Source organism: Mauremys reevesii, linkage group 4, assembly GCF_016161935.1.
Source record: "Mauremys reevesii isolate NIE-2019 linkage group 4, ASM1616193v1, whole genome shotgun sequence".
NCBI lineage: Eukaryota > Metazoa > Chordata > Testudines > Geoemydidae > Mauremys > Mauremys reevesii.
The window spans coordinates 26,262,488-26,286,583 of record NC_052626.1 but is presented as its reverse complement, the minus strand read 5'-3'; the positions used below and the strand labels follow the sequence as shown (position 1 = coordinate 26,286,583).

Below are 24,096 nucleotides of genomic sequence, written 5' to 3'. Positions count from 1 at the left end.
ATATTCTGCCCTAGTGGAAACAAAAGCCAAATCACAATAAAAGTCAATCTGGTTAGGTCAGTAAGGAAAATAAATACACAAGAGCAGCATACAGCCTTAGTTGTGGCAGATCTTGGTTTTTGAATGCTCAAATGTGCAACAGTAACATTCCTCTAACAGTAGTTCCATAACCCAAAACTGTCTCCATATCACAGGAACACACTACAGTAGAACCTCAGAGTTATGAACACCTCGGGAATGGAGGTTGTTCATAACTCTGAAAGGTTCGTAACACTGAACAAAACATTATGCTTTTTCTTTCAAAAGTTTACAACTGAACATTGATTTAATACAACTTTGAAACTTTACTATGCAGAAGAAAAATGCCACTTTTAACCATCTTAATTTAAATGAAGCAAGCACAGAAACAGTTTCTTTACCTTGTCAAATCTTTTTTTTAAAACTTTCCCTTTATTTTTGTAGTAGTTTACGTTTAACACGGTACTGTACTGTATTTGCTCATTTTTGTTTTGTTTTTTTGTCTCTGCTGCTGCCTGATTGCATACTTCTGGTTCTAAGTTAGGTGTGTGGTTGACCAGTCAGTTCATAACTCTGGTGTTTGTGACTCTGAGGTTCTACTTTATCTCAGGTGCCTTAGGAGGTCTGTAGGAAGAAGTCCGCTGCCCTGCAGCCAGGTACACAGGCATGCGCCCCTCCCACTTTAAAGCCCTGGACATTTTTGAAATTCCACTTCCTGTTTTCTTGGCATGGACAGAACACACAGCATCTTCCCAGCTGACCATGCCGGCTCTCTGCAGCAAACACACTTTCACCTGGAGTACACCAGAGTTGTTGGATCTGCTGGGTCTGTGGGGAGAGTAGGCTGTGCAGTTGCAGCTCTGCTCCAGCTGCAGGAACTTTGATACGAGCACAGGCTTTCTAATTTCTAAGACTTTCTAATTTTCCTGGGGATGCTCTGCCTCAGGCCTTGCACTCACTCTACCTGTTTACCCAAGGCCCCACCTCCACCCCGCCTCTTCCCACCCCATTCTGCCTCCTCCCCCAAGTACGCCCCGCCCCTGCTCCTTCCCCTCCTCCCCAGTGCCTCCTGCCTCTGGCTTCTCCCAGCAAATTCAAACCTGGAGGGTCTCAGAGGCAGGGGAAGCAGCCCTGGCACTTGCTGCTGTGCTGGTGAAATTCACCTCTTGGGAGCATGAGTCTTGTGCCAAGGGCTGTTGGCAGCTCAGAGGCCCAGGGTCAGTTCTCCAGGGGAGGTGGTTCGGAAGTTACTGGATGGGACACCCACCAGAGCCTGGAAAACTCAGCTCAGCCCAGGCACCTCACGAAGCAAAACTGCCCCGCTCCTGGGCCCGGCGTGCGCGACTTGGACATGCGGAAAACTTTGTGCCTGGAGGTGGGGGCACGGCCCAAACTGGGGACAGCCAGTACCAGGTCAGCCCTCGGGTCTGGCTCCCCAGCTGCCGTGGCTGTAGCCTGGCCCTCTGCCCCCTCAGTGCACTGAACTGTTCCCTCCCACGCTGCCCCACGGACACGGGCTGTTCCTCCCGCACCCTGCGCTGCCCCTGGACATTGGCCCCTGCCAATCACTGCTCTGCAACCCAGCAGCTGCCTGCCTGAGAGAGCCTGGGTGGGGAGATGGCTTCTGCTCCCTGCCCAGGCATGCTCGCCAGGCTGAGCGACCTGGAAAATATGCTGGGAAGGAGAGGGGGCTCTGGCTCGCTCACCCCTGGTCCCCGAGCCTGGGGGGTGAGCAGAAGCTGCCCCCCCAGCCAGGCTCTCTCAGGGAGCCGCCAGCCCACCACACTGCAGCGCTGGTCCCGCCCCTTCCGCTCCTGGCTCTGCCCCTTCCACTCCCTGCCGGTAGGTGCTGAGCACCCACTATTTTTTTTTCAGTGGGTGCTCACGGAGTTGGCACCTATGCTTACGGGCAGATTGCTGATGGCATGGAGGAGAAGGGGGCACTAAAGGGACATGCGGCAGTGCCATGCTAAGATCAAGGAGCTGAGGTAAGCGTAACAGAAGGAAAGGAAGGCCAGTCATCGGTCTGGTGGCATCTGCTACTTCTGTAAGGAGCTGCATGCCATCCTTGGCAGTGACCCCACCTCCACCACCAAGAGCCCCTTGGATAATTCAAGGGCGCTGGAGGCAGTGGCCAGCAGCGTTAACCCCAAGTGAAGGAGGATGGGGGATGGGCAACAGGGACATCTAGTGGCATGGGTAGCCAGGACCTTTTTGTCCTATCTTGCCCCTTCCCACCTTCATCCCCGAGTGAAACGCTCCATGGTTAGGGCTCTCACTGAGCTGTGTGCCTGCCAAGGGAAAGTGAAAAAGTGGTTTATCTAACTTATATGAATCAATATTGTGAGTGCACTCACAAGAGCGCCTCTGTCTGTTGTTTCTTTAGCTTCTACAGATGTGCCCTCGTGGGTTTCCTCCTGCTAAGCAGCTCTGAGTGCTAAGGAGACGAACCAGGAGGCGTAAGGAAGACATATTCAGGGAGCAGTTGGGTTTGTCTGATGCAGCTGATAGTGAACAGAGAGCATGGAGAGTCTATAAATGGAAGACTGAGAACTGATAGCCAGGGCAGGAGCAGACGATACAGGTTCTGGAGGACCAAACAGACATGCTGATGTCCCTGATTGTTCTGCAGGTGGAAAACATGCATGGTGGCTTCCCCATGCAGCCAATATAGAATTGCCTTCCATGCCCTCCCCACACCCTCTTCCCCATGCCTTGCATGTGCCCAGGCCATCCCAGTACCCCATGCACTCCAACCCTAGGAACATATTTCTGAATGCCAGCTGGACATATACCCAGCTGTGAGAGCCTCATTTGAAAAAGTGCTCGAGTGTCATGTCCCTTTTAGAAAATATAAATGTTTGTATTGGTGATAAATAAAAATGTACTCATAGAAAGAAAATGAATCTTTGTCTACAAATCACAGTGGTTGCTGCTGAAATTCATACACAGTGGCAATCTGCATTAGCAGAGTACAGTGAACGCACACACAGCAATCATTACAAGGGTCATACTATGGTGCAAGAAAGCAATGCCTAGCTCAAAGCATTACAGACAGACACATTACTGGGGCTCATTGTAAAAAGGCTCCTTTAAAGCCTCCCTGCTTCGAATAGCCCCCCGTTGAGCCACCGTAACAGACCTGGTATCTGGCTGCTCAAAAGCAGCCACCAGCCAATCCATCTCAATGCTCCACCCTTGCAGAAACTTCCCCCCTTAGCTTCACAAATGTTATGCAGAGCAGAGCAGGCTGCTATGACCATGGGAATATTTTCCTCATTGAGGTCTAACCTGTCCAAAAGGTAGCACCAGCCACCCTTTAATCTGCCAAAGGCACATTCAATGGTTGTCTGCACCTTCTGTACCTGTTGTTGAAGTGCTCCTTGCTGCTGTTAAGGTTTCTGGTGTAAGACTTCATGAATCACAGGAGCAAGACTAGGTCTCCCGGGATCACAATTGGAATTTCAAAATCCCCAATTGTAATCTTCTGGTCTGGAAAGAAAGTCCCTGCTTGCAGCTTTCTATACAGTCTAATGTGTCTGAAGATGAGTGCATCATGCTTCTCTGACCATCCTGTGTTGATGTTGGTGAAACAACTTCAGTGACACCTCAGTGCTTGCAATACTATAGAAAAGTAACTCTCTGTTGATGTACTCCATCGCAAAAAGCAGTTTAATTACAGCGGTAGACGATCATTGATATAACTTAAGTCGACAAAACTGTGTAGTTTAGACATGGCCCAAGTGGTAGATGCTTACGCATCTCATATTGTAAGGTCTTTGGGGTAGGAGCTGTGCCTTTTGTGCATGGGGGCAGAGCCTGCCACCTAGTGTGGCTAGATGAAAAGACATGATTATGATAATTTTTTTTAGATGCAGTCATGGTAAATATGGTTTAAAAATGTGCTCTGCATCCTTCCCAAAATATTCTGAGTTGGACCTTGGTAAATAAGCATCCCTAAAATGGGGAGTTGTATACTGGGCCAGTGTTTGAAAATCCAGTTTTTCTTTTTGAGCCTACAGTTTGTAGCTCCAGTTATTTGTGCTTGGATATCAGGGACATAGACATCCAAATGATATCACATGCATCACACATACTGTGGGTGTGAAATTTGCACCCATCAATATTTGTAGGCCCAGAATTGCTGTCACAAAAATGGAAAGCAGGTTGAGTGCCTATGTAAATACAGACTCATTATGTCTGATGGGTTTTCAAACAAATCTTTTTTTTCTTTTTTTTTTGTAATCTTATAAGACAGCAAGAAACAAAAACTGGTATAAACCCAGTATAATAATAAGGTTTTGAGCATTGCCTTAGGTTTTGAGATGAACATTTTTAACCCACTGATATCTTACTTGGTAGCTAATTTTCTTTGCTGAGTTGTAAGTCAAATCTCTGCTTTTGGCTTATCTGCAAAGGAGATCTCAACTGCATATTGTACCTTTGATCTCTGCACAAAGCATTCATTGACGTCAGTATGAGTTTTAGATTAGAGTTATGTAAACCTTTCACAATAAAATCTGAAGTTATGCAAAACTCTGTTTTTAGTTCAAACATGGAAACAAAACAAGCAGTGTTCCATGCAGAAATTTTCTTAGCCCCAAAAATTTTCATAGAAAAGCTTGTTATTTCTATTTCTATATAAGCATGACTTTTCCAAGACTCAGTACTATGGTTTTGTTCTCTAGATTCAGCTGGTCCCATGGTAAATCATCTGGATTAGATAAACCTTTGCCGTTTCACCTATATTGCAGTTGGTTTGAACAACCCTGACTCTTGAGACTAGAGATGGACTCAAGCCTCAAAAATTTTATCCCCATTTTTGAATCTCACTAAGTCTGGAGCTGTTCAGATCTTTTCTGGAGGGGGATCAAGGTGGAATGGGATGACCATTTTCAAATTATGATAACATTATGTTTAGATCCAGATATGGGTTTGGATTCCAAGCACCATATACCCTCATCAAAGATGCCTGGATCCAGATTTTTGGTTTGGGTCCATCTCTGCTTAGTGCAGAGCTGTAGGAGTGCAAAACTACATGAGCAGAAATGACAAAAAAGTTAGTTACGACACTCCTGAAACCTCTGACCAGTAGGCATTATTCAACTCTGAGGGGAATAGAAAGCAGAAAACGGAGTAAAGATCTATTGTGGAGATTGGGAAAGGAGCTTCCCCTTAAGTGTCTAAAGATCATTGGCTTTCTCTGGACAGTATCTTGTTTTACAACTTCTGTGATTTGTAGCTCTGCACTGAGATAGTGACAGAGGATAACTTGAAGACCGGTCCTGAAGTTATTGGGAGATTTGCTTGAGTAAGGAATGCAGGATCAAGCTTGTACTATGGACTTTCGCAACAGACCAGAGCAGCTCCTTAGAGTCATTCTTAGTGATCAGAGAAATAGTGTGATTCAATTAAAAATTGTAAATGCATGTTTACCATTAGATAGGAATGGCCGCTTCAGAGCATGTTTAGTCTACTAGGTAAATAATGTACATTTTAAGAAGATTTATAAATATGTATTTGACCGAAGGATTCACTCTGGTGTCTTAGATAATTAATATGCAATGGAGAACTTTCCATTAAACTTTTTGCTTCTCTTTTCCCTTTAAAAAGCAAAGAAGTTAAATAAAAACAAAAAAAAATACCATCCCCACCATTGTTTGAATAGTGGCATACTTGGGACATAAACCACAAAAAACAGGACACTGGAACTTAAGGCTGGTGCAACCTGTGCTGTGAAGCTGATTTTCTTTTCCTTCTCCATGACAGCTGGAATTAAAAGACCAAGTGTCAATCTACTTTGAAACTTCCTGGCTGTGGTCCATTTGTGTCACAGCCTGAATCACGAAGAAATGGTTGTTTCTCCATAGGTAAGGCCAGGTTGTTTCTGGGCCACGTGTGGGTGCTCAAGGTGAGTGGAAGGGCACAAAAAGGGGTGTAAGCCATACCAGCAGGGTAGGGAAGGATGAGGATGAGCCGAGGTCATGGTGGTAGCCTCCTAAAGGGCACTGACATAGGCATGCTGTCACTGTAGGCTGAGGGACAATGCCTCTCGGAGCTCTCCCAGGAGCAAAGCAACTCTGCGTTGCCCCTTTTGTGGGCCTGTCTATGCCTGGATGGTATAACCTGGACGTGTTTGCAACAAGTTTTCCATAATAGCCCTGACTTTGAGCTGATTTAGCCAATCTGCCTGAAATTTCTCAGGTATGCTTCAAGGTTTTTAGACCATAAACTCTTCAAGGCAGGGCCTGTCTCTTACTGCTGTCGAGACCAACTAGAATGGAGCTCTGATCCTGACTTGAGCCTTTGAGCACCGTTTGACGTAAATGTTAAATAATAACAACAGCATAGATACCAGGTGCCTTTGCCAAAGGAATTTTTTTTTGTAAAAGTTGTGGTAAGTGGACAAGACATTTGTCAATTGGCTTAGTTTGGGTTATCGGAGAGTTTCACTTCTGTGAAAGTTTATTAATTTTTTTTAATGTCATAACTTATGAAGAGCTTTGGCTGGTGTTGCCAAAAAGATAGTTTGGACCTGGTTTTACTGCACTGTCCTCAATGAGGAATGGTGCCCTGGACTAGTTTTGCAGACTTTATTGAATTAATTTTGAAGGCGATTGCTACATTGCCTATCTTTAAAACAAATTACTAGAGAGTACGAAAGCTATATTAAGTTAATTGTTGTCTATTCACAAACTTAATTCTGCTTTAGGGTCTGATTAAAAAAAGAAAAAAGGAAATATGTCTATTGATTTCAATGGATTTTTCATCAGGCTCTCAATGAACTTTTTTGTTTGAAAAAGTTACTTAAAGCACCTTATTTAATGACAAAGTGGTGCCCCTTTCATTTTCTTAGCCACAGGTAAATGGCATAAGTTAACTGTTATTATGTTAATGGGAGATTGATGTGCTCATATATAAAATTAACATGGCACACATTAAATGGATTAAAAGCTGGCTAACTGATAGATCTCAAAATGTAATAGTAAATGGGAAATCATCTTTGAGTGGGTGTGTTTCTGGAGGAGTCCCACAGGGATCTGTTCTTGGCCCTACACTATTTAACATTTTTATCAATGACTTGGAAGAAAACTTAAAGTCATCACTGATTAAGTTTGCAGATGACACAAAAATTGGAGACGTGGTAAATAATGAAGAAGACAGGTCACTTATTCAGAGAGATCTTGTTTGCTTGGTAAACCAGGCACAAGTAAACAATATGTATTTTAATATGGCTAACTGTATACAAAGAATGTTGGCCATACTTACATGATGGGAGACTATATCCAGGAAAGCAGTGTCTCTGAAAGAGATTTGGGTGTCGCGGTGAATAATCAGCTGAACATGCACTCCCAGTGCAATGCTGTAGCCAAAAAGACTAATGTGGTCCTTAGATGCACAAACAGGGGAATCTTGAGTAGGAATAGAGAGGTTATTTTACCTCTGTATTTGGCAGTGGTGCAACTGCTGCTGGAATCCTGTGTCCAGTTCTGGTGTCCTTAATTCAAGAACAATGTTGAAAAATTGGAGCGAGTTCAGGGAAAAGTCACAAGAATGATTAGAAAACTTGTCTTATAGTGATAGACTCAAGAAGCTCAATCGATTTAGCTTAACAAAGAGAAGGCTAAGGGGTGACTTGATTACAGTCTGTAAGTACCTATATGGGGAACAAATATTTAATAATGGCTCTTTTATCTAGCAGAGAAGGGTATAACTTGAGCCCATGACTGGAAGATGAAGCTAGACAAATTCAGACTGGAAATAAAGAGTACATTTTTAACAGGGAGAGTAATAGCTGTTGGAACAATTTACCAAGGGTCCTGGTGCATTCTCCATCACTGACAATTTTTAAATCAAGATTGGAAGTTTTTCTAGAAGATCTGCTCTAGGAATCATTTTGGGGAAGTTCTATGGCCTGTGTTATATAGAAGGTCAGGCTGGATGATCACAATGATCCCTTCTGGCCTTGGAATATGTGAATCATTAAAAGAATTCTGATGTTTTACTAGAAGTCTTAAGCCACTGTGCACGTTGTACATAGTTACACGTCCTCCTTTTTGCTTCTTATGAAAGCGTTAGCGTGGCACTGAAATGTACAATGAATGAATTTCCTGCTTTACCTGGGCCTTTGTAAAAAGAAGATTGTTTATCTCATGATGCTGTCCTGGCAAATTAAAGTTTAAATACATGAAATAAATGCTCTTCAGTCTCTCAAGAGCAGTAGGCCTCAGAGCATTTTAACTGTTTTATGGAGAATAAGACTCTGTTGCATTGTATCAGAGAGCAAGTGCACAAAGCTCTTTCGTAAGACCAAGAATGCTATGTTGACTTTTTAGTTTGTTTTATTATATGGATGCCATTCATGCTGCTATAGTTAAACTAATTTCAGTGCCTGCATTATAAATGCTTCCCGTCCGCCTCCCCCCAGATCAAATATTGTCAGACTCCATCTGTTTTAGGACATTGCAGGAACTTTTTTTTTCTTTTAGCTAAAGTTTTAAAAACAAAATTTTAAGAAGTGTTTGTAGTCTCTAGAATCCTGTCCATGTTTCATAGTGCTCAATTGATGCTCTGAAACGTTTGCAGTCCTGCCATTTACTAATAATTATAATGCTAAAACCAGGGGAAGGGCATGACCTTGTGGCTAGGTCATAGGAGTGGGACTCCAGAAACCTGAGTTCTATTCTTAGCTCTGCCACAGATTTTCTGTGTGACGCTGGGCAAGTCTCTTAATGCTTGATCTGTAGTCAGTTGGAGTCTTTTCAATGACTTATGCTCTTTGTGCCTCAGTTCCCCATTTGTAAAATGGGATAGTAATTCTCCTACCTGTTTCACCTGTCTTGTCTACTTAGCGAATATGATTACATACAATGCCTAGCACAATGAGACCCTGATCTAATTTGGGGCCACTAGGCTCTGCAGTAATTCAAATAATAAATAATCATCTTAATCAAATGAGTCTCTAAACTCTATCTATTTCTTACCTGAGTAAAAGGAAACTGGCATCCATTAGGGAGAGTACACCCCTTTTCCTCTTCTTCTAACAATCTGACTGTTCAGGAAATATGAACATATTCTCGGTGAAACCTCACCCTCACTGAAATCAATGGCAAAACTCCCACTGACTACAATGGTGGAGGGGGAGAGTTCCTCCCTTAATGCATAAGACAAGCCCATTCAGAGCTACTAGTAACCCTTGGACTCCAATGGCTTATAACAGGTCTGAATTTAGCCCAAGCTGCTGACCACAACAAAATAACTCCTTTGTGCATATCTCCTGAGTCTGCAAGGTGTGGCTCTTGGGTGTACAAATGCAGGCAGGCACTTTGTGTGCATTGGAAAGGCTCAATACACAGACCGTACCCACTCATGCATGTGCACCCACCTGCGGTCTGTGTCCAGGAGTCAGATCACGTTGTTGCATTAGTGTGTTCAATGGTTTGTGTTTAATATTTTTAAAATGAGAGGAGGACAAGAGCAGGAGAGGCAGAGATTAACTGCAAACTCTTTATTTATTGAAGTCAGTTAAAAAATGCTGACCCTCTTTCTTTACTGGCAACCTTAATGTGCTATTTGTGTCACAACCATAATATCCTTTAGACATTTTCCTGTGTTTAACATTTTAGAGCAATGACAATAGATCAGCACTACTGTACAGATAATTCTTAGGGGCTAACTATAGTATATATATTAACCAAAAAAAACGATTATCGACTCCCTTAAGGAAACAAGCTAACATGCACTATACTCTCCTTTAATACCAATGTTTCATGGTTATCATTTTTAGATAGGATTTAGATTCTAGATTATGTCTGTAGGAATGAGCAAGCAGTCTGTTCACTACCAGTCTGGCTTAATTTTCTCTTCAGTCTGTTTTTTTTACCATTTTGTCAGATGCTATTTTTATGGATTTTCCCCCCGTTATAAAAGTCCTTGCTTTTGCTAATATAACATTAATTTGTGATTGATCTTTTTTGGGGTGGAGAAATAAGGTCGAAGCATATATTGGCATCCTGATGGCTTAAGCTGGTCACTCTGCCAGCTCTTGATCAGCAGCCAACTTTTCAATTAGGAGGTGAGAGCGAGTGATCTGTGCTTTTTTTTTTTTTTTTTTTGCCATTTATCTCATCTCTAAGGAGAGACACTTTTTGCCTTTCTGAAAATGGCTCCATAGACTTTATCACTGCAGTTCTCTCAAGTCCAAATCCATTTTGATCAGTGGCAGATCTCCGCCTCCCATTGAAAAGTTCACTGAGGTTCTCAGCATCTTTCAAAATGCTTGGAGGTGAAGCTATGAAACACAGAAAATGATCAGAGCGGTAATGATGATAATACCAGAAAAAGGTAGACTGGTGCAGCAGCTAAGATATTATAATCCAAAAAAATGTTATGGGTAATTTTCCCCTCATAACCTGAGGACAAAAACTTTATTACTCTTTAAACTTCAATATTGCACCAATTAAATTCCAGCATCAGAACCAAGGTTACCAGTCCATGTTTCATTTGAAAATCTCTCTCTTGTTCCCATATGTCCCATAAGAACAACTTTTTATTCTTCCTTTTTTTCTCTTCTCATTTCCAGTAATTAAAAACCATGAAGGAATATTAAGTTACAGAAACTTCATAAATGTGCTTTCACTTTTGCAAAGTGCACACTTGAAATAATACTATTTTCTCAAAGAAGAAATAATGTATAAAAAGAAAAGAAGCAAATTTCAGGCTCTTTTCTTTCCTGGTGCATTTAACTTTTCTACCTCACAGCTCAGATTGCTTTTTTTAATCAAAGCAGTAATGGAAGAACAGTCCTTACACTCAAATGCAATCACATTTAATCATATTTAATATCCTTATTTCTCAGCTGATCAGACTTTAAAAATGTGATTGCTTTAGTTTGATTTAAAACTTAAGGTAAGTCAGACCCAATAAAGAAGTATATTTTTGTTGTTTCTCTGCTCAAATTGCATGGCTTCTATAGCTGCTTCAACTCTGGTTGTACCTTTTTTTGGAGGGGGGGGTAGAATTCCGTAGTAGTATGTTGCACCACCACATTAATGTTTTATTTTGCATTTCCTGAACTTGTTTCCCAGCCAGTGGAACCAAATTCTGCACTGTTATTCTGATGTAAATTGAGACTAACACTAATTAACATCAGTATCCTAGGTCTGTATGTTCAACCTTCATTTCCAAAGTATAAGGAAAGGAACTGAAGCTGAAGTGACTCTCATCAGGCATTTCAACTACATTAAAGTCCATTATAATTACTATAATTATCCCCTAACTTCCACAACATAATCTCTTTATAATCTACAAAATGCTTCCTACTTGTGTTATTAAAGGGTAAAGGGTATATTCAGTGTGTCAGGGCTTCTTTTGATGTATATGGGTTCCTTTATTCTCAAAGCAGATTACAGAATGTCACATGCGAGCACAAAATCTTAGGGTACTCAGTACACCGCAAGCAGTGATCTTGATAAAATATGAGAGGGACTGTGTGTTACTAGTAGCACAACTTCAGGGAACCATTTGCCCTGCTGGTAAATTGGGTGTAGACAAACACTACCATCAAGTCTCACATGTATTTGTGTTCCCTGTAATCTTATGCCCATGCGCACGAATAGAACTCGTCCCTCTCACCAGCAGAAGTTGGTCCAATAAAAGATCTTACATCATCCAACTTGTCTCTCTAATGTCCTGCTACTGACACAATTACAACTACACTGCTTACATGAATAGAACCCTTATACTTTCCATAAACAGTGAACTTGGAGCTAATGTTATAATTTGATCCTCCCAGTCCAGCCACATATATAACATTTTCTAAACTGCAGAATTGAACAGAGCTAACGCAATGTTCCATTCTTTGTTAATTTGATGCATGTGTTCTGGGTGGGTCTTTTTGTGCCCAAGTTCAGGGCTGAGGTATTACATAAATTCAATGCAATCTTGAGGCCTGATCTACTTTGGACTTCTAGAGCTTGTAGACCAGGCCACCTCAGCAACTTGACAAGCATAAATAAACCATAGGAAAGCTCCTTCTAAGAGATAGCTTAAAAGCTAACAGTGGTTGATCTTTCAATAACAGTAGTAATCAAAAAGCCTAAATTTAGTCTACATTGATATGACAGGATGCTGTTAACAGCTTCAAATTGGACTTTATGGAAGCCAACATCCTGGTCACTTAGAACACCCATGGTACTGGGTGTGGTTAAGGTAGAAGGGAGCACTTACAATTGCTGGTAGCCTGATGAATTAATGAGGTAATTAGTTCAACAGAACCCAAGAAGGAAACCATTGGAACTCATTCTCTTTAAGAAGAGTGGAAGGCTGGAGAAAGGAACCTCAATAGGGAGTAAAGGAAAAGAGGAGCTGGGCTTAAGCATAGGACCCAGAGCCCATGCGGTGAGAGATGAGAAAACCCTCAATGGAAAACAACAAGCCAAGAAAGTGGGGCCCAGGTAGGAAAGACAAGGGCAAAGGAGAAGCAGGAAAGTGAAAACCCTAGATGAATACCAAGAACATGAGATCCAAATGGTGAATACCACAGCACAGGAGAAGCTAGAAAAGTGGGTGAAGGAGCAGGGGACACCCATACAAGGACAACCTGAAGAAAGGATGGGAGGTGAACCCACCGTATCCCAGTTAGGGGGGCCAGAGGAGGCAGTGACTCCAGATGCCTAACTCCTAGTGGGGGGGATCAGAGACCTCAAAGTGTGAGGAGTTAGTTGGGGGATGTACCCCAGCATCCTCTACAAAGGGTGGAGTTAGATCCCGAGCCAGAGACTGTCGGTTGTCCCTGGTGTGATGACCTGTAGGACAAAACTGAGTTGTGGAGTAAACCTACATCTAAAGTGATCATTCTGTGGATGGGAAACCCTCACAGGCAGCCCATGGAAGGGCAGACAAAGGGAATTCCAGGGTTAAGAATTGCTGTCTTCATAAGGAAGGTAGAGGCTAGTCAGGGAGAAAACAGCCCTAGTGGAAAAGAGGGGCCCTTAGCTGAGCTGGGACACTTAAAGAGGGGAGGTATGTGACAGGGAGCTATTAACAACTTCCAGCTGGGCTCTATGGAAGCCATCACCCAGGTCACGTAGAACACCCAGGACACTGGGTGTGTTTAAGGTAGAAGGGAGTACTGATACCTGGTGATAGCCTGAGTTAATGAGGTATTAGCTCACCAGCTGGAGAACCCAGGAAGGAAGGCTGGCAGGCAGTATAAAAGGCAGGGAGCAGGAAAGCACTCTTGGAGTTTAAGAAGGAAACAAACAACAAAAAGGTATCTTGGTGGACCTGTGTGCTCTGTAATTCACCAAGACAGCTTACGAGCCAGGGTTTTCCTGAAGAGGAAGGAGGAGCCCATCCCCAACTAGCATTATGAGTTGCAGTATTATGGAAAGTAGCATTTCATTTATGCCAGTAGCAGAATTAATTTATAGAAATATGGCCACCTTTCTTGGGAATCTGAGAGCACTGGTCAACCTTTCTGAAATATCTTTTTTTAAGGGTGGACTGTGTTACAGTCTTCAGTGAAGACCTATTAACTGCTGTAATCATTGACTTCAGAGGAACTGCCCACATCCCTTCTAGACCTGAGCAGCTAGTAAAATTTTGGGGCCCTGGGGAGGTTCCAGTTGTGAGAAGAAATTGATGGAGCCTGGTAGTTTCTTTGAGGCAAACTTGTTTGTTTATAAGAAATGTACAAAGTCGTCCTTCACCGAACACAGGAGGAACCAGGGGTTCTCTTCTTTGCTTATAGCCCCCTGCCTCTGTAGCCAACACCAAACCCAGAGCTTCCTCTAGGCTTCTCCAGGGTCAGATTGTGTTTACAGGCCACTGCTTAGCTATTCTATCCCCCACTCCTACTCCACACACACTTGCTCCAACAGTACTCAGCAAAACCCTTCTGCCCACTCAGTCAAAAACTCGTAGGTGGTTTCCCAACCCCTTTTGTCTTAGGTGGGGGACTGGTGATCAATTAACATAACTGTAAGGATAAATTAAAGCATTCCTTCACACCTGGTCAGAAACCTCTTTAAGACCTATACAGTCACCTGTACCTCTCAGCATAACAGTAAGCATTTGCAGGATCAGCCCCTTAGGTCCAGTTATCCAACCTACGCAAACAACCACCATCAATGGAAGATTCCATCTGCAGCGTTGCTTTATTATCTAAGAATTCCATCCCAACAACGTATGCTGTGTCTGAATTCTAGGTTTAAACCAGATGACTGTGTCCAACCAAACATTCCACAGCGCATGCCAAGAATAACCGTGCACATGATACAGTCTCATATTTTTAGTATAGCACTTGCTTATACTGTGTGTTGGAAATAAAAGCTATAAAATGGAAAACAGAGAGAGAGATGTGTTCTTTCAGAGTGGCATATAATAATTTTAATAATATCCAGTTGGAGTTCTTTTTAGGAGGAATATAGAAAATGGAATGAGGACAATCTGTATCTGCTCTAGCAACATCTTTGAGAGACAGGACAAGGAGAAGAGAGTGAGTAACATTTTTCTACATACACAGAGAATAAAGTGTTGTTTCATGCCAGTGGTTCCGTGAACATTAGGTGTTTACTTATTAATCAGACAGCATATTCCTAAAATAACAGTGGAAGCTCCTGAAATACCAATATGAATCACTGCATTTATTTTTTTAAGGCTCTAGTAGTCACTTTTTTTTTTTTGGTACAAAGAAGATATTAATTGTGTTTGACAGATAGGGTGACTTGCCCAACTTCACACAGTGAATGAGTGGCAGAGCTGCAAATAGAACCTACAAGACAGATCTTCAACTGATGATGTCAATGTCAATGGAGCTATGACAGTTTATACCAGCTGAGGATTTTCCCTCAGATCTATTGACTTATGCTGCATGAGAATTTCAAAGATGACTTAATTCTATTATTTTCCAGACTAAAAGCCATGATTTGTACACTGTCAAACCTGTGGTGGGGAGGAGAAGGGGAGGTGTTTCAGAGGAACTATAGAATCCAAACCAGAAAGTAGCTCTGAACCCAAACTTTGGAACTGAAACCCATTGAAGTTTGGTGGGGCTCAAATCTGGACCTAAATGTCGCATCTCAAGTGCCACCGCCTTCTCAGAAAAAGAAGTGTTAGAATAAATAAGAAATGGAAACTGGTGAGAAAAAAAAGGTGGAGTTTGGGGAATGGGGACTGAATAAAATACAAAATCCTGGAGTTCAAGAGAGGGAGGAAGACGTGAAAGTCAATAGAGCAGAAGTATTTGAGTCCACATTTGAAATCTTTCATTAAGTCCCCTAAACTTTAGTCCTGCCCACTTGTGGTTTATTAAAGAGATCATAGTATTCTTACCTTTTGTTGTTGTTGTTGCAAAGTAGTGATATTAAACCCAGTGTCTGGGTTAAATCCCAATCGAGTAAGGATGCTCTGCTTCTTAAAATTCTCCCTGTACTTTCAATTTGATATGGTGTTCCTGTTCACTTTGCAGCCTAAACTATTGTGCAGGGTTGTTGTGTGCTGCCAAAATGCTGCTGTGTTCTACTCTAGAAGTGGCTGCATTTTGGTGGTATGTGAAAAAATTTCCATATAGCTTGTAAATTATTTGAGATCCTTTGGGATTGAAGGTGCTGCAAAGATGTAAGATGGTATTTTAGAATTTGGCAGACATGGAGAGTAGTTGCCATGCACACTGTCTCCAGATTGTTTTTATTCTACTTAATAGGCCAGTCAGGCTTTTTCCTCTGGTTTCCTGATCATCCCCCATTAACCTGCAGTCTTTGATAAATATGCATTGCCTCATAATGTTGCATAAACATTTTTAGATGGCAAATAGAGAGTAAACAAAACACATGTTAAAATGATATTAAAGCCTTTGATGGCTTATTAATCATTTATATAAAGCTTATTAATCACATGGATACTTTAAAACAATGTATTTTCTTCCAAAATTCTGTCTCTCTTAAGAGTTCAAGGTCACTGGGAGCTGATTCTCCATTATCCCAATCCAAAACATACAGAAATAGGAAAAGGATCCCCCGTACTCATCTCACAGCCAGTGCCACAGCTTTTCATGTTCTTTTGAATAATCAGTTTGTAAATAATGCTGGAGATTTTGGTCCCAGGAACCTACTGCATTGCAGTGTTGACTCACTGGCTTCATCTAGACTGGGGTTTAAAGGTGTGTGGGTAGAATGTGTTAGCTAACATGTTCTAACAAACAAACACATTTTAAAAGCACTAGCAAAACTTTCATTGTCTTCAATGGGGGCAGGATATCAACCACAGTGGAAACAGGATAGTGTATAATGTAACAAATGCTAAGCTAGCCATGTTGAAGAATCGGGTATGTCTACACTGCAGTCCTGGGGTGTGATTGCAGCGGTGCTTAATTGGTAGTGAAAGAGGTGCTGGGAATCGAGCAATTTTTTTACACTCAGAACTGATACAGCAAGCCTAAAAGTGCCAGGGCTATGAACTGCCAAGCCTAGAGGTGCCAGGGCTAAGTCCTGGCACAAATTAAGCTCTGGATTGCCACTCATGTAGACATACCCAAGCTACCCAGGTACCAGAGCAGCAAAGGTGCAGCAACCTGGGATTCAGCGGAGACTGAACAAGCCCGCCTGGAACTCGGGGTAATTACTAGGATGGGTAGCCTGTGCTGAAGCCCATGCTGCCTCAGTTTCACTGCTCCAGTACCTGAGCTAGCTAGATTAAAGCTGGCTGAGGTATGTCTACAAGAGCTGTAATCACACCCCATGACTGCAGTGTAGATATACCCTACGCTTCAACACGACCAGCTTAGCATGTGTTAAAATATACACTGCCTCATCTACATAGACGTTTGGAATGTGTGAGTTAGAGGGTGGTTCCAGCCTTCTCAGTGCTGGGGGCTGGAAGCGAGTTTTGGGGCCCATTGACTGTTCTGCCTTGGGGCCCAGAATTGCTGTCAGCGGGTCTGCCACCACCATGTTAAAATTCACACTTAAATCCTAGTCTAGACAAAGCCGTATGGTCCTGGAGGAAAGACACTGCCCGCATGAGGGTAACTAATGGGATAAAGCAGGTGTGAGATTTTAAAGGGATGGTAAACCTTCCCTACTACCTAGAGGTAATATTTGACCCTCTGAGGCAACAGAAAAGGGATGAATTTCAAAGAAGGCAAAACTCTAGCCAAAATGCATGTAATGATTACAGGGCTAGTGCTCACTTTCATCATACCTCAAAAGTAAAACTAGTGCACACAGGTTTTCTCCAGGATAGCTCAGGAAGATCAGTTTACTAAAGAAAAATAGGCACTGTAGGGCAATGGAAGAAATCACTGCTAAGGGGTTTAAATCCTCTTCCCTACTTAAGTGCAAGTCTCTTTTCTGGACACTGGTGTAGTGTTGCTACTTTCATAGAATCATAGAATATCAGGGTTGGAAGAGACCTCAGGAGGTCATCTAGTCCAACCCCCTGCTCAAAGCAGGACCAACCCCAACTAAATCATCCCAGCCAGGGCTTTGTCAAGCCGGGCCCACAGGGAAACCTGGATTGCTCTACCCTCAGCATGTGCAATCAAACTGGAAGCTACGGGGCACAGGATGATGTAATTAGTACAATTTGTTAGCACTGGTGAGCTAGAACAATAATCCCTAAATGATTAGGAATCACTGCTAGGAGAACAAGTCCATTGCACCAGCTCTTAAAATTAAATAATAATAATGCCTACATCTTACACAGCAGATCTCAAAGTGCTTTCCAAAGGAGCTTGGTATCACTATCCCCATTTTACTGATGGAGAAACTAAGGCACAGACAATTAAAGTGACTTGCCTAAGGTCACTCAGCAGGCCAGTGGTAGAACCAAGACTAGAACCCAGGTTTCTTAAGTCCCAGTGTAGTGCTTTAAGGCCATATTGCCTCCCCTCCAAGTAGTTAACCACTGGAACAATTCATGGTGGCTTCTATATTTTTAAATCAAGATTGGATGTTTTTCTAAAACTAGATAGCCTCTAGTGCAAACAGGGATTCATGCAGGGAAATCCTGTGGCCTGTGTTGTGCGGGAGGTCAGACTAGATGACCATAGTGGTCTCTCCTGGTTTTATAATTAGGGCCCTACCAAATTCACAGTCCATTTTGGTCAACTTCACAGTCATAGGGTTTTAAAAATGATAAATTTAATTATTTCAGCTATTTAAATCTGAAATTCCACGGTGTTGTAATTGTAGGAGTCCTGACCCAAAAAGGAGTTGAGGTGGGGGTGTCACAAGGTTATTGTAGGGGGATTGCAGTATTGCTACTCTTACTTCTGCGCTGGTGGTGGCTCTGCGTTCAGAGCTGGGCAGCTGGAGAGTGGGAGCTGCTGGCCAGGAGCCCAGCTCTGAAGGCAGAGTCGCCACCAGCAGCAGCGCAGAAGTAAGGATGGCCTGGTATGGTATCGCCACCCTTACTTCTGTGCTGCTGCTGGTGGGGCGCTGCCTTCAGAGCTGGGTGCCTGGCCACCAGCCTCCGCTCTCTGGCCACCCAGCTCTGAAGGCAGCACAGAAATAAGGGTGGCAATACTGCAGCCCCACTAAAAACCTTGCAACCCCCCTGCAACTTCCTTTTGGGTCAGAACCCACCAATATGAGAAACACTGGTCTCTCCCATGAAATCCCTATAGTATAGGGTAAAAGCACACAAAAGACCAGATTTCATGCCGTGACACATTTTTCATGGTCGTGAATTTGGTATGGCCCTATTTATAATCTATGAAGAAGTACCAAGCAAAAGTCACAATTTTGTTTCCATAGATGGTGCAATAAACAAAATATATTTACTTTTCTGAACTGAAGATAATTTTTGCTAAGAGTTATTTGATTTAGGAAGGGAAGGCAGTTTGATCCATTTATTAGCCATGGTCTATTTTCTAAGACTGGGAGAAGGGACTCTGATATATAATACTAGGAAGTTTTACCAAGACATGGAATGCAGAACTGGATTCTAATCCAGATCTGAATTTCTACAGATCTGCTGCGTTTGTATTCTGTGTTCTGATTTTGAGAGAGGCCCGAATTGTGAACTGCCATGAAAAAAGCATGAGTTTAGATGGCATGTTCATGTTCAGGCCCATCTCTAATCATACTTAGCACTTACGTAACGCTTTACATTTCCAAAGCCCTTTAGAGGCATTAACTAATCTCACAAGATCACTGTAATGTTAGCTCCATTTCATAGATGAGGAAAGGAAGGCAGGAAGTTCAGGGATTTGGTTGAGGCCACAGAAGGAGAGACAGCATCCATGCTGTGCCTGTTAGGGCCAGTTCCTTTCTTCTAGTGCCTTGCTTAGTCTGCTGCCTTCTCTACAGGAGATTGAGGGCCTGGTCTCCACTGTCCTGTACCTTGGGTAGTTATTTACATCAGTGCAAACTGGGTGTAAAATGCTATCCACTCAGAATTCAGGGACTGTGAGTTGCTCCGTTATGTTCTCTTGATTCATTGCAATAGTTGGGGCAAACCAATTAACATCTCTGCCCCTCAATCTCCCCTTGTGTGGAAAAACTCACCTTTGTTACAGTGCTGTGAGATCTAAGGTTGTAAAATGCTATATAAGTGCTAAGTATTCATATGATTGATTTATATTCATAAACAGTCTTGAATGATGGCATGGAGACAAAAGGAGTAGTTCACCTTAATGTTTGAATGGAAAACATGGAAGTATGGGCAGGTCCACACTAGAAACTTTTGGTATCACAGCTATGTTGGTTAGGGTTCATGCTTTTTAACAACACTGCTATGCCAGCAAAAGCTGTAGTGTGGATGCAATTATGCTGGCAAAAATGTCCTTATTTCACTTGGTGCAGTGGTATAAGCTATACTGCTGAAAGCACTTTTATGACAATATAACTGTCTACGCTAAGAGGTTTTGTTGGTATAATTCTACTGGAAAAACTTTTCCAGTGTAGGCAAGGCCTACAAACACACACTGCATCCTCTGTAAGAGTGTCTAATTTTAAAAAGATTGTTCTGATAACATATTAACAAATAAACATAATGCAAACTAGACCTGGAAAAAGAACAAAACACATTTTCCCCTGTAAATGCAAAATGCCTATGGCAAATTGCAGCAAAGAATAGTTTAAATAAGCACCATTGGCTTTCTTCATAGCTACATTTATAAGTCTTATTTCACAAGATTAAAATAAAAGATGCACTAAAAATGCTGTGAGAATTTTACCAGCACCATGTATAACATTGATGGTAATAAGTAATATGACAGCCTCAGTTCCCTTGTCAAGGAAAGGGGCGAAAACTTCATTTACTTCTAGTCATGGGTGTAATAGATTAAGCTGGAGAATCCATTTCAGTCAGGGAAGGGTGGATGCTGATAAAGTTACGAGCTTACTGCACCTTTTAAAATGAAATATTTAAACAAGTGGAACCTTATGAGGTTGATGCATCAAGCCGACACTAGATGTAAATCAAACAACACCTAAATGTCCTTTAACAAAGTCAATTACATTATATAAGCTTAACAGAGATGGAACTCCTTTATCCTGTGCATCTGCCACTTTTTTGTGCTGAGGTGAAAATGATTCCACAAACTCCAAATTTCATTTATAATCCCTCAGTGTTGTACTAGAAACTTAAAAAAAAAAAAATAAACAAAAATGTGTTCCTTATTAATATTATTGAAAATGGGGTTTGCTAGTCTAAACATCTACTGGAAACATTGACTCAGTTCCTGAAATCATCTCTATTAGATTACGTAGATAGTATCTATGAAAATACTTCTAAACTTAATCTGTTAGACGTCAAAGAGTCTATAAGCAAATACTTAGATTTGCATTAGATTTTTACTTTGAAATCCATTATTGTAAGTTCCTTGCTGACTTTGATGTGCTGCATTCACACCTCAGAAAGGAGTTGTAAAGGCAGCACATTAGTTTATAGATGTTCACAGACTATTTTTCAGATAAAGCCATTTAAATCTTTTTTGAAGGTCAATCCCAGCTCTTATCATTCAAGAAGTAATAATAACAGAAAGACGCTGCCTAGAGTAAGGACTGCTTTAAAACACAAAATAGCAGAGATGGAATGAACTTACTTAACTCTTAACTTAACTCTTACCAGCATTCTAGTGTTGTGCCTTGACAATGCCCCACTAAGGTATAATGCGACGTCTCAATATAGGTGTATGGAATTAAATGATTAAGGGGGAAAACGGATTTCAGTTCTTTATAGCTGGTTTATGTTTTCTTTCAAAGGAGCATAAAACTCTGGCAAACCAAGTATAATGACAGGTTTCAGAGTAGCAGCCGTGTTAGTCTGTATCTGCAAAAAGAACAGGAGTCCTTGTGGCACCTTAGAGACTAACACATTTATTTCAGCATAAGCTTTCGTGGGCTACAGCTATGCATCCGAAGAAGTGGGCTGTAGCCCACGAAAGCTTATGCTGAAATAAATGTGTTAGTCTCTAAGGTGCCACAAGTACTCCTATACTTTTTTTCAAGTATAATTAGGCAGGCCAAAAAGGAATTTGAAGAGCACCTAGCCAAAGACTCAAACTCACAGTAAAATTATTTTAAGTACAGCAGAAGCTGGAAGCCAAACAATCAGTGGAGCCATTGGTCAGTTCAGGGGCTAAAGGAGCACTCAAGGAAGATATGGTCACTGCAGATAAGCTAAATGAATTCTTTGCATTAGCCTTCACTGTAGAGGATGTGAGGGAGATTCCCACACTTGAGCTGTTCTTTGTAGGTGACAAATCTGAGGAACTGTCCCAGACTGAGATTTAATAGAGGAGGGTTTGGAACAAATTGATTAATTAAACAGTAAGAAGTCACCAGGACCAGATGGTGTTCACCCAAGAGTTCTAAAAGAACTCAAATATGAAATTATAGAACTACTAATAGTGGTATGTACCAGATGAGTGGAGGATAGCTAATGTGAGACCAATTTTTTTTTAAAAGGCTCCAAAGGTGATACTATCGATTACAGGCCAGTAAATCTAACTTCAGTACTGGGCAAATTGCTGGAAACTATGGTAAAGAACAGAATTATCAGACACATAGATGAGCACGATTTGTTGGGCAAGAGTCAACACAGCTTTGTAAAGGGAAATCATACCTCACCAATCTATTAGGATTCTTAAGGGGGTCAACAAACATGTGGACAAGGGTGATCCAGTGGATATAGTGTACTTGAACTTTCAGAAAGCCTTTGACAAGGTCAGTGAACAAAGGCTCTTAAGCAAAATAAGCAGTCATGGGATAAGAGAGAAGGTCCTCTCGGATCAGTTATTGGTTAAAAGACAGGAAACAAAGAGAAAGAAAATATGGTCAGTTTTCAGAATAGAGAGAGTTAAATAATGGTGTCTCCCAGGGATCTGTACTGGGACCAGTGCTGTTCAACATATTCAGAAATGATCTGGAGAAAGGGGGTGAATTTGCAGATGATAAAAATTACTCAAGATAGTTAAGTCCAAAGCAGACTGTGAAGAGTTATGAAGGGATCTCACAAAACTGAGTGCCTGGGCAACAAAATGGCAGATAAAATTCAATGTTGATAAATGCAAAATAATGTACACTGGAAAACATAATTCCAACTATACATACAAAGTGATGGGATCTAAATTAGCTGTTACCACTCAAGAAAGATCTTGGATGTTAGGATATAGATATTCAGGCCTGTCTGCAAAGGCCTATACTTTAAGAATTTAGGTGTATTCTTATCACTTACTTAGTTATAGAGGTATAAAAGAGGGGTCACACAATGAAATTAATAGGCATCAGGTTTAAAGCAACCCAAAGGAAGTACTACTTCATACAATACACAGTCAACCTGTGGAATTTGTTGCCAGTGGATGTTCTGAAGACCAAAATTATAACATGGTTCAAAAAATAATTAGATAAGTTCATGGAGGATAGGTCCATCAATGGTTTTTAGCCAAGACGGTCATGGATGTAACCCTATGCTTTGGGTATTCCTAGCCTCTGACTGCCAGAAGCTCGGCATGGACAACAGGGAATGATCACTTGATGACTGCATGTTCTGTTTATTCCCATTGAAGCACCTAGCGTTGGCCACTGTTGGGAGACAGGATACTGGGCTAGATGGATCACTGATCTGACTCAGTATGGCCTTTCTTATGATCTTTGATTTTTGTAATTGATAATCTGTTAAAATGCATGCTTGAAGCAAACCGTCACTAGGTTGTCTCTGTTCCAAACCTGTGCAATTCGTGCCTTCACACAAAAACGAATGGTTTGAAACCTGGATGACTAAATTCAGATTCCTGAAACCCTTTTTAGGCACCCAAATCCCATTGCTTTCTAGGGGAATTGTGATTGTTCAACACCTCCGAAAATCAGGCCACTTCTATTAAAGTAACTAATTATTGATTTAGGATCCTAAATTTTGGTGGAAGTTCTTGTTTTCTTTCTGGGATAGTCAGCTCCCGATTATGTGTAATGAGGTATCATAGAGGATTCAGAGTTGTGTTTGAGAATGTCAGTTTCAAGGTGAGTGTCCTGCTAATGTAATTATAAGAATCGTTTTAATTCATCTTTGTCTTTTATTGCTTTGCTTATCACAGTTTTTTCTCTGTTTACCACGGAAATAGAAAAAGCTCTGCTTGGTAAAGTCACTAATGCTCAGTATCTAAAGTCCGTTCTCATCGAACCTTGCATAGGTTCATTTTGATTTCACGGATTGGCTGGATTCTTTTGTCAGCCCTGTGCAATTTCCTGATGTAGACTGAGGATTTTGGAAGCTGTTCCAAAGGGCCTTATTCTCAGGGGGTGGTGGCTTGCTTTGAATACAATGCTTGGCAAACAGAGCAGCAGGAAATTCAGAAAAGAATTAACTTTAAGTTTGTTAGCGATAAATGGTTAAGGATTTTTCCTTTTTCCCCTTTCAGATTTTAGATGGGGGCTGGCAGCAGTGGTAATGTTACATGTTCTTCTAGATGAGTGCTGGCAATCTTAACTTCAGGTTAACTACATTGTTTACATGTGATTTATAAATATTGTTGCTTAGCGTAGGTGATGTGACGTTTCAGCCGTATTCTTTGCTCAGGGGATGAATAGAGAGAAGCTCTGCAAAGTGCTGAGGCAGTGTAGACGTTTTACA

The 24,096-nt window shown here is 41.6% G+C and overlaps 1 long non-coding RNA gene across 2 annotated transcripts in view; it reads left to right on the top strand.

Annotated features, from left to right (window-relative positions):
- LOC120402972 overlaps positions 1 to 24,096 on the top strand; it is a 112,619-nt gene that overhangs the window by 49,734 nt on the left and 38,789 nt on the right. For both annotated transcript variants that reach the window (XR_005597392.1, XR_005597393.1), the window contains exon 3: positions 14,440 to 14,518. This is a non-coding gene — a long non-coding RNA (uncharacterized LOC120402972). The remainder of the gene's footprint in view (positions 1 to 14,439; positions 14,519 to 24,096) is intronic.